Here is a 13,453-nt window from a genome sequence, read left to right on the forward strand (position 1 = left end):
CACTAGGGGCTGGTTCCCCACCCAATTCAGCCCATGGGGCCCTCCGGGATAGGTGGCCCCACCCGGTGGACCCCCTGGACCCTTCCGGTGGTCCCGGTACAATACCGGTAACCCCTGAAACCTTCCCGATGGCCAAAACTTGACTTCCCATATATAAATCTTTACCTCCGGACCATTCCGGAACTCCTCGTGACGTCCGTGATCTCATCCGGAACTCCGAACAACTTTTGGGTTACTGCATACTAATATCTCTACAACCCTAGCGTCACCAAACCTTAAGTGTGTAGACCCTACGGGTTCAGGAGACATGCAGACATGACCGAGACGCCTCTCCGGTCAATAACCAACATCGGGATCTGGATACCCATGTTGGCTCCCACATGCTCCACGATGATCTCATCAGATGAACAACGATGTCGAGGATTCAATCAATCCGTATACAATTCCCTTTGTCAATCGGTACGTTACTTTCCCGAGACTCGATCGTCGGTATCCCAATACCTCGTTCAATCTCGTTACCGGCAAGTCACTTTACTCGTGCCGTAATGCATGATCCCGTGATCAACCACTTGGTCACATTGAGCTCATTATGATGATGCATTACCGAGTGGGCCCAGAGATACCTCTCCGTCATACGGAGTGACAAATCCCAGTCTCGATTCGTGCCAACCCAATAGATGCTTTCGGAGATACCTGTAATGTACCTTTATAGTCACCCAATTACGTTGTGACGTTTGGCACACCCAAGGCACTCCCACGGTATCCGGGAGTTGCACAATCTCATGGTCTAAGGAAATGATACTTGACATTCGGAAAAGCTACAGCAAACGAACTACACGATCTTTGAGCTATGCTTAGGATTGGGTCTTGTCCATCACATTATTCTCCTAATGATGTGATCCCGTTATCAATGACATCCAATGTCCATAGTCAGGAAACCATGACTATCTTTTGATCAACGAGCTAGTCAACTAGAGGCTCACTAGGGACGTGTTGTGGTCTATGTATTCACACATGTATTACGATTTCCGGATAACACAATTATAGCATGAATAATAGACAATTATCATAAACAAAGAAATATAATAATAACCATTTTATGCCTCTAGGGCATATTTCCAACAGTCTCCCACTTGCACTAGAGTCAATATTCTAGTTACATTGTGATGAATCGAACACCCATGCAGTTCTGGTGTTGATCATGTTTTGCTCTAGGGAGAGGTTTAGTCAACGGATCTGCCACATTCAGGTCCGTATGTACTTTACAAATCTCTATGTCTCCATTTTGAACACTTTCATGAATGGAGTTGAAGCGACGCTTGATATGCCTGGTCTTTCTGTGAAACCTGGGCTCCTTGGCAAGGGCAATAGCTCCGGTGTTGTCACAGAAGAGAGTCATCGGGCCCGACGCATTGGGTATGACTCCTAGGTCGGTAACGAACTCCTTCACCCAGACTGCTTCTTGTGCTGCCTCCGAGGCTGCCATGTACTCCGCTTCACATGTAGATCCCGCCACAACGCTTTGCTTGCAACTGCACCAGCGTACTGCCCCACCATTCAAAATATACACGTATCCGGTTTGTGACTTAGAGTCATCCAGATCTGTGTCGAAGCTAGCATCGACGTAACCCTTTACGACGAGCTCTTCGTCACCTCCATACACGAGAAACATGTCCTTAGTCCTTTTCAGGTACTTCAGGATATTCTTGACCGCTGTCCAATGTTCCATGCCGGGATTACTTTGGTACCTTCCTACCAAACTTATGGCAAGGTTTACATCAGGTCTGGTACACATCATAGCATACATGATAGACCCTATGGTCGAGGCATAGGGGACGACACCCATATTTTCTCTATCTTCTGCCGTGGTCGGGCATTGAGCCGTGCTCAATCTCGTACCTTGCAATACAGACAAGAACCCCTTCTTTGACTGATCCATTTTGAACTTCTTCAATATCTTGTCAAGGTACATACTCTGTGAAAGACCAATGAGGCGTCTCGATCTATCTCTATAGATCTTGATGCCTAATATATAAGCAGCTTCTCCAAGGTCCTTCATTGAAAAACACTTGTTCAAGTAGGCCTTTATGCTTTCCAAGAATTCTATATCATTTCCCATCAATAGTATGTCATCCACATACAATATGAGAAATGCTACAAAGCTCCCACTCACTTTCTTGTAAATGCAGGCTTCTCCATAAGTCTGCGTAAACCCAAACGCTTTGATCATCTCATCAAAATGAATGTTCCAACTCCGAGATGCTTGCACCAGCCCATAAATCGAGCGTTGGAGCTTGCACACCTTGTCAGCATTCTTAGGATCGACAAAACCTTCCGGCTGCATCATATACAATTCTTCGTTAAGGAAACCATTAAGGAATGCCGTTTTGACGTCCATTTGCCATATCTCATAATCATAGAATGCGACAACTGCTAACATGATTCGGATGGACTTCAGCTTCGCTACGGGTGAGAAAGTCTCATCGTAGTCAACCCCTTGAACTTGTCGATAACCCTTAGCGACAAGCCGAGTTTTATAGATGGTCACATTACCATCCGCGTCTGTCTTCTTCTTAAAGATCCATTTATTTTCTATGGCTCGCTGATCATTGGGCAAGTCAGTCAAAGTCCACACTTCATTTTCATACATGGATCCTATCTTGGATTTCATGGCTTCCAGCCATTTGTCGGAATCCGGGCCCGCCATCGCTTCTTCATAGTTCGAAGGTTCACCGTTGTCTAACAACATGATTTCCAAGACAGGGTTGCCGTACCACTCTGGTGCGGAACGTGTCCTCGTGGACCTACGAAGTTCAGTAGTAACTTGATCTGAAGTTTCATGATCATCATCATCAACTTCCTCTCTAGTCGGTGCAGGCACCTCAGGAACATTTTCTTGAGCTGCGCCACTTACCGGTTCAAGAGATAATACTTCATCAAGTTCTACTTTCCTCCCACTTATTTCTTTCGAGAGAAACTCTTTCTCTAGAAAGGACTCATTCTTGGCAACAAAGATCTTGCCTTCGGATCTAAGGTAGAAGGTATACCCAACAGTTTCTTTAGGGTATCCTATGAAGACGCATTTTTCCGACTTGGGTTCGAGCTTTTCAGGTTGAAGTTTCTTGACATAAGCATCGCATCCCCAAACTTTTAGAAACGACAGCTTAGGTTTCTTCCCAAACCATAATTCATACGGTGTCGTCTCAACGGATTTCGACGGAGCCCTATTTAAAGTGAATGCGGCAGTCTCTAAAGCATAGCCCCAAAATGACAGCGGTAAATCGGTAAGAGATATCATAGATCGCACCATATCCAATAGAGTGCGATTACGACGTTCGGACACACCATTACGCTGAGGTGTGCCAGGCGGCGTGAGTTGTGAAACTATTTCACATTTTCTTAAGTGTGTGCCAAATTCGTGACTCAAGTATTCTCCCCCACGATCTGATCGCAAGAACTTGATTTTCTTGTCACGTTGATTCTCAACCTCACTCTGAAATTCTTTGAACTTTTCAAAGGTCTCAGACTTGTGTTTCATTAAGTAGACATACCCATATCTACTTAAGTCATCAGTGAGGGTGAGAACATAACGATAGCCACCGCGAGCCTCAACACTCATTGGACCGCACACATCAGTATGTATGATTTCCAATAAGTTGGTTGCTCGCTCCATTGTTCCTGAGAACGGAGTCTTGGTCATTTTACCCATGAGGCATGGTTCACACGTGTCAAATGATTCATAATCAAGAGACTCCAAAAGTCCATCTGCATGGAGCTTCTTCATGCGTTTGACACCTATGTGACCAAGGCGGTAGTGCCACAAGTATATGGGACTATCATTATCAACCTTACATCTTTTGGTATTCACACTATGAATATGTGTAGCATTACGCTCGAGATTCATTAAGAATAAACCATTCACCATCGGAGACCATAAAACATATCTCTCATATAAATAGAACAACCATTATTCTCGGATTTAAATGAGTAGCCATCTTGAATTAAACGAGATCCTGATACAATGTTCATGCTCAAAGCTGGCACTAAATAACAATTATTGAGGTTTAAAACTAATCCCGTAGGTAAATGTAGAGGCAGCGTGCTGACGGCGATCACATCGACCTTGGAACCATTCCCGACGCGCATCGTCACCTCGTCCTTCGCTAGTCTCCGCTTATTCCGTAGCTCCTGCTTTGAGTTACAAATGTGAGCAACCGCACCGGTATCAAATATCCAGGAGCTACTACGAGTACTGGTAAGGTACACATCAATTACATGTATATCACATATACCTTTAGTGTTGCCGACCTTCTTGTCCGCTAAGTATTTGGGGCAGTTCCGCTTCCAGTGACCACTTCCCTTGCAATAAAAACACTCAGTCTTGGGCTTGGGTCCATTCTTTGGCTTCTTCCCAGCAGCTTGCTTACCGGGCGCGACAACTCCCTTGCCGTCCTTCTTGAAGTTCTTCTTACCCTTGCCTTTCTTGAACTTAGTGGTTTTATTCACCATCAACACTTGATGTTCCTTTTTGATTTCCACCTCTGCTGATTTCAGCATTGAATACACCTCAGGAATGGTCTTTTCCATCCCTTGCATATTGAAGTTCATCACAAAGCTCTTGTAGCTCGGTGGAAGCGACTGAAGGATTCTGTCAATGACCGCGTCATCCGGGAGATTAACTCCCAGCTGAGTCAAGCGGTTATGCAACCCAGACATTCTGAGTATGTGCTCACTGACAGAACTATTTTCCTCCATCTTACAGCTGAAGAACTTGTCGGAGACTTCATATCTCTCGACCCGGGCATGAGCTTGAAAAACCATTTTCAGCTCTTCGAACATCTCATATGCTCCGTGTCTCTCAAAACGCTTTTGGAGCCCCGGTTCTAAGCTGTAAAGCATGCCGCACTGGACGAGGGAGTAATCATCAGCACGTGATTGCGAAGCGTTCATAACGTCTTGGTTCTGTGGGACAGGTGCGTCACCTAGCGGTGCTTCTAGGACATAATCTTTCTTAGCAGCTATGAGGATGATCCTCAGGTTCCGGACCCAGTCCATATAGTTGCTGCCATCGTCTTTCAGCTTGGTTTTCTCTAGGAACGCGTTGAAGTTGAGCACAACGTGGGCCATTTGATCTACAAGACATATTGTAAAGATTTTAGACTAAGTTCATGATAATTAAGTTCATCTAATCAAATTACTCAATGAACTCCCACTCAGATAGACATCCCTCCAGTCATCTAAGTGAAACATGATCCGAGTTAACTAGGCCGTGTCCGATCATCACGGGAGACAGACTAGACAACATTAGTGAACATCTTCATGTTGATCGTATCTTCTATACGACTCATGCTCGACCTTTCGGTCTTCCGTGTTCCGAGGCCATGTATGTACATGCTAGGCTCGTCAAGTCAACCTAAGTGTATTGCGTGTGTAAATCTGGCTTACACCCGTTGTATTCGAACGTTAGAATCTATCACACCCGATCATCACGTGGTGCTTCGAAACAACGAACCTTCGCAACGGTGCACAGTTAGGGTTGTTGGAAATATGCCCTAGAGGCAATAATAAATTGATTATTATTATATTTCCTTGTTCATGATAATCGTTTATTATCCATGCTAGAATTGTATTGATAGGAAACTCAAATACATGTGTGGATACATAGACAACACCATGTCCCTAGTAAGCCTCTAGTTGACTAGCTCGTTGATCAATAGATGGTTACGGTTTCCTGACCATGGACATTGGATGTCATTGATAACGGGATCACATCATTAGGAGAATGATGTGATGGATAAAGACCCAATCCTAAGCCCAGCACAAGATCATGTAGTTCGTATGCTAAAGCTTTTCTAATGTCAAGTATCATTTCCTTAGACCATGAGATTGTGCAACTCCCAGATACCGTAGGAGTGCTTTGGGTGTGCCAAACGTCACAACGTAACTGGGTGGCTATAAAGGTACATTACAGGTATCTCCGAAAGCATCTATTGGGTTGGCACGAATCGAGACTGGGATTTGTCACTCCGTGTAAACGGAGAGGTATCTCTGGGCCCACTCGGTAGGACATCATCATAATGTGCACAATGTGATCAAGGAGTTGATCACGGGATGAATGTGTTACGGAACGAGTAAAGAGACTTGCCGGTAACGAGATTGAACAAGGTATCGGGATACCGACGATCGAATCTCGGGCAAGTGTCGTACCGATAGACAAAGGGAATTGTATACGGGATTGATTAAGTCCTTGACATCATGGTTCATCCGATGAGATCCTCGTGGAACATTTGGGAGCCAACATGGGTATCCAGATCCCGCTGATGGTTATTGACCGGAGAGTCATCTCGGTCATGTCTGCATGTCTCCCGAACCCGTAGGGTCTACACACTTAAGGTTCGGTGACGCTAGGGTTATAGAGATATTAGTATGCAGTACCCGAAAGTTGTTCGGAGTCCCGGATGAGATCCCGGACGTCACGAGGAGTTCTCGGAATGGTCCGGAGGTAAAGAATTATATATAGGAAGTGCTATTTCGGCCATCGGGACAAGTTTCGGGGTCACTCGGTATTGTACCGGGACCATCGAAGGGTCCCGGGGGTCCACCGGGTGGGGCCACCTGCCCCGGGGTGCCACATGGGCTGTAGGGGGTGCGCCTTGGCCTATATGGGCCAAGGGCACCAGCCCCAAGAGGCCCATGCGCCAAGAGAAGAGGGAAAGGAAGAGTCCTAAAGGGGAAGGCACCTCCGAGGTGCCTTGGGGAGGAGGGACTCCTCCCTTGGCCGCACCCTTCCTTGGAGGAAGGGCCAAGGCTGCGCCCCCCCTCTCCCTTGGCCCTATATATAGTGGAGGGAAGGGAGGGCAATCTACCCTAAGCCCTGGCGCCTCCCTCTCCCTCCCATGACACATCTCCCTCCTCCCGCAGTGCTTGGCGAAGCCCTGTTGGAATCCCGCTACTTCCACCACCACGCCGTCGTGCTGCTGGATCTCCATCAACCTCTCCTTCCCCCTTGCTGGATCAAGAAGGAGGAGACGTCGCTGCTCCGTACGTGTGTTGAACGCGGAGGTGCCGTCCGTTCGGCGCTAGGATCATCGATGATTTGGATCACGACGAGTACGACTCCATCAACCCTGTTCTCTTGAATGCTTCCGCGCGCGATCTACAAGGGTATGTAGATCCACTCCTCCCTCGTTGCTAGATGACTCCATAGATTGATCTTGGTGATGCGTAGAAAATTTTGAATTTCTGCTACGTTCCCCTTCAGTGGTATCAGAGCTAGGTCTATGCGTAGTTTCTATGCACGAGTAGAACACAAAGTAGTTGTGGGCGTTGATTTTGCTCAATATGCCTGCCATTACTAGTCTTATCTTGATTCGGCGGCATCGTGGGATGAAGCGGCCCGGACCAACCTTACACGTACGCTTACGTGAGACCGGTTCCACCGACTGACATGCACTAGTTGCATAAGGTGGCTGGCAGGTGTCTGTCTCTCCCACTTTAGTCGGATCAGATTCGATGAAAAGGGTCCTTATGAAGGGTAAATAGAAATTGGCATATCACGTTGTGGTTTTGCGTAGGTAAGAAACGTTCTTGCTAGAAACCCATAGCAGCCACGTAAAACATGCAAACAACAATTAGAGGACGTCTAACTTGTTTTTGCAGGGTATGCTATGTGATGTGATGTGGCCAAAAGGATGTGATGAATGATATATGTGATGTATGAGATTGATCATGTTCTTGTAATAGGAATCACGACTTGCATGTCGATGAGTATGACAACCGGCAGGAGCCATAGGAGTTGTCTTTATTTATTGTATGACCTGCGTGTCATTGAACAACGCCATGTAATTACTTTACTTTATTGCTAACCGGTAGCCATAGTAGTAGAAGTAATAAGTTGGCGAGACAACTTCATGGAGACACGATGATGGAGATCATGATGATGGAGATCATGGTGTCATGCCGGTGACAAGATGATCATGGAGCCCCAAGATGGAGATCAAAGAAGCTATATGATATTGGCCATATCATGTCACTATTTGATTGCATGTGATGTTTATCATGTTTTTGCATCTTATTTGCTTAGAACGACGGTAGTAAATAAGATGATCCCTCACTAAAATTTCAAGAAGGTGTTCCCCCTAACTGTGCACCGTTGCGACAGTTCGTTGTTTCGAAGAACCACGTGACGATCGGGTGTGATAGATTCTAACGTTCACATACAACGGGTGTAAGACAGATTTACACACGCAAAACACTTAGGTTGACTTGACGAGCCTAGCATGTGTACAGACATGGCCTCGGAACACAAGAGACCGAAAGGTCGAGCATGAGTCGTATAGAAGATACGATCAACATGAAGATGTTCACCGATGTTGACTAGTCCGTCTCACGTGATGATCGGACACGGCCTAGTTGACTCGGATCATGTAATCACTTAGATGACTAGAGGGATGTCTATCTAAGTGGGAGTTCATAAGATGAACTTAATTATCCTAAACATAGTCAAAAGGTCTTCGCAAATTATGTCGTAGCTCGCGCTTCAGTTCTACTGTTTAGATATGTTCCTAGAGAAAATTTAGTTGAAAGTTGATAGTAGTAATTATGCGGACTAGGTCCGTAAACTGAGGTTTGTCCTCATTTCTTCATAGAAGGCTTATGTCCTTAATGCACCGCTCAGTGTGCTGAACCTCGAACGTTGTCTATGGATGTTGCGAACATCTGACATACACATTTTGATAACTACGTGATAGTTCAGTTAAACGGCTTAGAGTTGAGGCACCGAAGACGTTTTGAAACGTCGCGAAACATATGAGATGTTTCGAGGGCTGAAATTGGGATTTCAGGCTCGTGCCCACGTCAAGAGGTATAAGACCTCCGACGATTTTCTTAGCCCGCAAACTAAGGGAGAAAAGCTCAATTGTTGAGCTTGTGCTCAGATTGTCTGAGTACAACAATCATTTGAATCGAGTGGGAGTTGATCTTCCAGATGAGATAGTGATGTTTCTCCGAAGTCATTACCACCAAGCTGCTAGAGCTTCGTGATGAACTATAATATATCAGGGACATATATGATGATCCTTGAGATATTCGCGATGTTTGACACCACAAAAGTAGAGATCAAGAAGGAGCATCAATTGTTGATGGTTGGTGAAACCACTAGTTTCAAGAAGGGCAAGGGCAAAAAGGGATGCTTCATGAAACGGCAAATCAGCTGCTGCTCTAGTGAAGAAACCCAAGGTTGAACCCAAACCCGAGACTAAGTGCTTCTGTAATAAGGGGAACAGCCACTGGAGCAGAATTACCCTAGATACTTGGTAGATAAGAAGGCTGGCAAGGTCGATAGAAGTATATTGGATGTATTATGTTAATGTGTACTAGTACTCCTAGTAGCACCAGGGTATTAGATACCGGTTCGGTTGCTAAGTGTTAGTAACTCGAAATAAAAGCTACGGAATAAACGGAGACTAGCTAAAGGTGAGCTGACGATATGTGTTGGAAGTGTTTCCAAGGTTGATATGATCAAGCATCGCACGCTCCCTCTACCATCGAGATTGGTATTAAAACCTAAATAATTGTTATTTGGTGTTTGCGTTGAGCATAGACATGATTGGATTATGTCTATCGTGATACGATTATTCATTTAAGGAGAATAATGGTTACTCTGTTTATTTGAATAATACCTTCAATGGTCTTACACCTAAAATGAATGATTTATTGAATCTCGATCGTAGTGGTACACATGTTCATGCCAAAAGATAGTAATGATAGTACCACCTACTTGTGGCACTGCCACTTAAGTCATATCGGTATAAAACGCATGAAGAAGCTCCATGTTGATGGATCTTTGGACTCACTCATTTTTGAAAAGTTTGAGGCATGCGAACCATGTCTATTGGTGTATATGCATGAAGAAACTCCATGCAAATGGACCGTTTGGACTCACTTGATTTTGAATCACTTGAGACATGCAAATCATACCACATGGGCAAGATGACTGAAAGCCTCGTTTTTCAGTAAAATGGAACTAGAAAGCAACTTGTTGGAAGTAGTACATTTTGTGCAGTCCAATGAGTGCTGAGGCATGTAGTGGATATCGTTATGTTCTTACTTCACAGATGATTTGAGTAGATGTTGAGTACATTTACTTGATGAATCACGAGTCTGAATTATTGAAAGGTTCAAGTAATTTCAGGGTGAAGTTGAAAGATCGTCATGACAAGAGGATAAAAGATCTATGATATGATCATAGAGATGAATATCTGAATTACGAGTTTGGCACAGAATTAAGACATTGTGGAAATTGTTTCACAACTAATACAGCCTGGAACACCATAGTGTGATGGTGTGTCCGAACATCATAACTGCACCCTATTGGATATGATGCATACCATGATGTCTCTTATCGAATTACCACGATAGTTTATGGGTTAGCATTAAAGACAACCACATTCACTTTAAATAGGGCACCACGTAATTCCGATGAGATGACACCATATGAACTATGGTTTAGAGAAACCTAAGCTGTCATTTCTTAAAAGTTTGGGGCTGCGACGCTTATGTGAAAAAGTTTCAGGCTGATAAGCTCGAACCCAAAGCGGATAAATGCATCTTCATAGGACACCCAAAACAGTTGGGTATACCTCCTGTCTCAGATCCGAAAGCAATAAGGGATTGTTTCTGGAATCGGGTCCTTTCTCGAGGAAAAGTTTCTCTCGAAAGAATTGAGTGGGAGGATGGTGGAGACTTGATGAGGTTATTGAACCGTCTCTTCAACTAGTGTGTGGCAGGGCACAGGAAGTTGTTCCTGTGGCACCTACACCAATTGAAGTGGAAGCTTATGATAGTGATCATGAAACTTCAGATCAAGTCACTATCAAACCTCGTGGGATGACAAGGATGCGTACTACTTCAGAGTGGTACGTAATCCTGTCTTGGAAGTCATGTTGCTAGACAACAATGAACCTACGAGCTATGGAGAAGCGATGGTGGGCACGGATTCCGATAAATGGCTCGAGGCCATAAAATCCGAGAAAGGATCCATGTATGAAAACAAAGTGTAGACTTTGGCAGAACAACTCGATGGTCGTAAGGCTATTGAGTGCAGATGGATTTTAAAAGGAAGACGGACAATGATGGTAAATGTCACCATTAAGAAAGCTCGACTTGTCGTTAAAATGTTTTCTGACAAGTTCAAGGAGTTGACTACGATGAGACTTTCTCACTCATAGCGATGCTAAGAGTCTGTTGGAATTATATTAGCGATTACTGCATTATTTATGAAATCTTGCAGATAGGATGTCAAAACATTGTTTCCTCGACGTTTTTGAGGAAAGGTTGTATGTGATACAAACCGGAAGGTTTTGTCAATCCTGAAAGATGCTAATAAGTATGCAAAGCTCCAGCAATCCTTCTAGGGACTGGAGTAAGCATCTCGGAGTTGGAATGTATGCTTTGATTACGATCAAAGATTTTGGGTTTATACAAAGTTTATGAGAAACTTGTATTTCCAAAGAAGTGAGTGGGAGCACTATAGAATTTCTGATGAATATATGTTGTTGACATATTATGGATCTAAAATGACGTAGAATTTCTGGAAAGCATATAGGGTTATTTGGAAAGTGTTTTTCAATGGAAAGCCTGGATTAAGCTACTTGAACATTGAGCATCAAGATCTATAAGGATAGATCAAAACGCTTAATGGTACTTTCAAATGAGCACATACCTTGACATGATCTTGAAGGTGTTCAAGATGGACCAGTCAAAGAAGGAGTTCTTGCCTGAGTTGTAAGGTATGAAGTTAAGACTTAAAGCTCGACCACGGCAGAAGAAAGAGGAAGGACGAAGGTCGTCCCCTATGCTTTTATCATAGGCTCTCTACAGTATGCTATGCTGTGTACCGCACCTGAAGTGTGCCTTGCCATGAGTTAGTCAAGGGGTACAAGAGTGATCCAAGAATGGATCACAGGACAGCAGTCAAAGTTATCCTTAGTAACTAGTGGACTAAGGATTTTTCTCGATTATGGAGGTGGTAAAAGAGTTCGACGTAAAGAGTTACGTCGATGCAAGCTTAACACCTATCCGGATAGCTCTGAGTAGAGATACCGGATACGTATAATGGAGCAACAATTTAGAATAGCTCCAAGTAGAACAGTTATTTGGAATAGCTCCAAATGTAGCGTAGTAGTTGCATCTACAAGATGACATAGAAATTTGCGAAGTACATACGGATCTGAAAGATTCAGACCCGTTGACTATAACATCTCTCACAAGCATAACATGATCAAACCCAAAACTCATCGAGTGTTAATCACATGGTAATGTGAACTAGATTATTGACTCTAGTAAACTCTTTGGGTGTTAGTCACATGGGGATGTGACCTTGAGTGTTAGTCACATAGCGATGTGAACTGGATTATTGACTCTTGTGCAAGTGGGAGACTGTTGGAAATATGCCCTAGAGGCAATAATAAATTGATTATTATTATATTTCCTTGTTCATGATAATCGTTTATTATCCATGCTAGAATTGTATTGATAGGAAACTCAAATACATGTGTGGATACATAGACAACACCATGTCCCTAGTAAGCCTCTAGTTGACTAGCTCGTTGATCAATAGATGGTTACGGTTTCCTGACCATGGACATTGGATGTCATTGATAACGGGATCACATCATTAGGAGAATGATGTGATGGATAAAGACCCAATCCTAAGCCCAGCACAAGATCATGTAGTTCGTATGCTAAAGCTTTTCTAATGTCAAGTATCATTTCCTTAGACCATGAGATTGTGCAACTCCCAGATACCGTAGGAGTGCTTTGGGTGTGCCAAACGTCACAACGTAACTGGGTGGCTATAAAGGTACACTACGGGTATCTCCGAAAGTGTCTGTTGGGTTGGCACGAATCGAGACTGGGATTTGTCACTCCGTGTAAACGGAGAGGTATCTCTGGGCCCACTCGGTAGGACATCATCATAATGTGCACAATGTGATCAAGGAGTTGATCACGGGATGACGTGTTACGGAACGAGTAAAGAGACTTGCCGGTAACGAGATTGAACAAGGTATCGGGATACCGACGATCGAATCTCGGGCAAGTGTCGTACCGATAGACAAAGGGAATTGCATACGGGATCGATTAAGTCCTTGACATCGTGGTTCATCCGATGAGATCATCGTGGAACATGTGGGAGCCAACATGGGTATCCAGATCCCGCTGTTGGTTATTGACCGGAGAGTCATCTCGGTCATGTCTGCATGTCTTCCGAACCCGTAGGGTCTACACACTTAAGGTTCGGTGACGCTAGGGTTATAGAGATATTAGTATGCGGTAACCCGAAAGTTGTTCGGAGTCCCGGATGAGATCCCGGACGTCACGAGGAGTTCCGGAATGGTCTGGAGGTAAAGAATTATATATAGGAAGTGCTATTTCGGCCATCGGGACAAGTTTC

Source organism: Triticum urartu, chromosome 1 (assembly GCF_003073215.2).
Source record: "Triticum urartu cultivar G1812 chromosome 1, Tu2.1, whole genome shotgun sequence".
Classification (NCBI taxonomy): Eukaryota; Viridiplantae; Streptophyta; class Magnoliopsida; order Poales; family Poaceae; genus Triticum; species Triticum urartu.